A 2,485-nucleotide genomic window follows, 5' to 3' on the forward strand; every position below is an offset into this window, starting at 1 on the left:
TTTTGGCTCCATTTCTCCGAACCTCATTGCACGTTCCTACCCATCCACCCTCTCAGCCCCACCCACCATTTTCCAGCTGCCTGACAATACAGGGCACTGAAATGTAAAGTTGTTGTCAGGTGCTGATAAGAGTCCCATTAAAATAATGTTTCTTTTGCTATTACAGCATTATTTGTCCTGTCAAATTTCCTCACTGAAGATAAATTCTGGCCATCCTTTACTAAAATTAAGCAGCCTCAATGTAACTAAGGGGACACTGATCAAAATGACATCCTGTCATATATTAAAGGAATTGATTTCTTCTTTAAAATAAAAAAAACTATAAATTAGACTCTGTTGCTTTGTTGCAACCTTTGCAATGGAGTAACTGCAGGTAGAGAGTACAACTCAATACAACCAGCTAAAGATGTACTTAAAAAGCATCTCACAGAAACATTTGCTAGCTCATGTTATTCTTCACCCAGAGTGGAAGGGTGTACTGCAATCGAATTATGATTAAAAATAATAAATATAACCAGTATATTACTTAGAGGAGACAGTCTTGGAAACATGAAGGTTTATGGCGTGGATTTTGACATATCAATTTATTTTAGTTTTTAGACTGACAAAAAACATTGATTCTGCTGAGAAAAGCATAATTCAGTATCTTTTGTAAGTATAATAAAATGACCAATTCTGCTCCACTATTAATGCCAGGCAATTTCTAGTCCTGCAACCAAGAACACAGAGCACAGAACACAGTATAGTCTCTTATGAACCTGAACTTGCCATCATTCATCACGGGCTTAACTTATGAAGCTGAATAGAATAACACCATAGGGAGTCTACAGTATCTCTCCAACTCCTCTGTAGACTACTCCTGCTTGTTTACTAAGTTTCAGCCACTCTGGCCGACTTTTCAGTTCCTTTTATGTATTCAATTTTACCTGCCTCAGGACCTCTGTCTTGGCTGTCTTTCTCTCATTGGGGTAAACTTTTTAAAGATCTCCGTATGGTTGGCTCTTTGTCATAATGCAGATCTCAGCTAAAATGCCACCTTCTCAGAGATGTATTCCCCAACCTCACTCATTATTGTCCTGAATAAAAAATAAGTGACAATAATCTACAATGGGCATTGGACCTCTGAAGAGTATTTAAGGTCAAGGTAAAGGAAGTTTTGAATACAGAGTTTTTTTTTTAAAGTACCTGGTTTTGTAATGTGTTTGAAATGGGAATGGTTTACAATTGAAAGAGTCCATTTCAAATGGCCTTAACAAAAGTACCGGGTTCTTTCATAAAAATTAATCTCATAAAAGCTTAGTATTTTTCAATTTAAAAGGCTTATATAAGAACAAATTTGTTTTTAATTTAAAACTTTCATGTTTTATCATTGACAATACAAATGTTTCTACATTCATACTACATTACAGTTTTTTAAAAATTCAGTCTCCATAGAGACTGTAAAAAATTGCCAATGCTGACTATATCTCAAGTCGTCATGGCAGGGTATTGGGAGAAGTTTCCAATTAGCAATAATCGCACCTTGGATAAAACTCATTGGCTATGATACTACCACTGTGCAAAGCTGCATTACATTTTTCATGTATTTTACAATCTTGCATTAGAAATTCACCTCACTCATCTGCAGAGATGTTGATGAAGACTTCAGAAGGCATCTTATTCATCTAAATATGATCCAATCAGGCAAAAGATTGCATCATATCTATACGTAGTATTAGCTTTTCTACTAGAATATAAACTACATTATAAAGATCATGCTTTCTTCTTTGTCAATAATTCTAGTGCCACAAAAATTATGACATGCCATAAAAGTATGATGGGGTATCATCCATAATATTATTGTTGTTTTATAATAGAAATAAGAAATACATACATAAAAGAATTAATGACTTAGATAGCCTGACATTCAGAAATAAATACCAATAACATTAGAGACGTTTTCATAAGAAAACATTTTAATTGTGTAAAGAACAAAATCCTGGACTGAGGAGGAAACAACATGGGTTAAACTTATCAGAGAAAATTTCAGAGGATTGTTGGGATGTAACTAGAGATACTGAATGAGGATGAGATATGGATAAGATAAAGAGGAAATTTACTTCCTAGATCTTTTAAGAGTTTGTGTATACTCATAAAGTTACATATTAATATATTCTAACTATAGATTTAAATGTTGATGATGTGTGCACAGATATACAAGAACTCACATATATGGTTGACTTTGTTTCTATTAGAAGCAATAAATCGCTAAATTTGGAAGCAGCACAAAATTCAACTCAATCGAACTATCATCTACTCTGTTACAGAAGTCAATGAGGTCTGTTCTGTGTTATGCTTTCCTCTGGAGCAAAGTGCTCATAGAAGTTAATTTCCTGTTAACCAGAGGTTATTATCTTAATGTCTCTATTTAGAACTATGTTCATATCCTTGTGCTTAGCAGAAGTTTACTAGCTGGACAAGTGGGACTTTATTATATAACAAAAGT

General features: G+C 33.9%; 1 non-coding gene across 1 annotated transcript; it reads right to left on the reverse strand.

The window, feature by feature from the left end:
- Nucleotides 1-1,425: 1,425 nt before the first annotated feature.
- Nucleotides 1,426-1,566, reverse strand: LOC135278229 (U4 spliceosomal RNA). Its single transcript, XR_010345765.1, has one exon. It is a non-coding gene; the product is annotated as a U4 spliceosomal RNA (small nuclear RNA).
- Nucleotides 1,567-2,485: the final 919 nt, after the last annotated feature.

This window comes from Aotus nancymaae, unplaced genomic scaffold (genome assembly GCF_030222135.1).
Source record: "Aotus nancymaae isolate 86718 unplaced genomic scaffold, 86718_ANA_hifiasm-v0.15.2.pri h1tg000036l, whole genome shotgun sequence".
NCBI lineage: Eukaryota > Metazoa > Chordata > Mammalia > Primates > Aotidae > Aotus > Aotus nancymaae.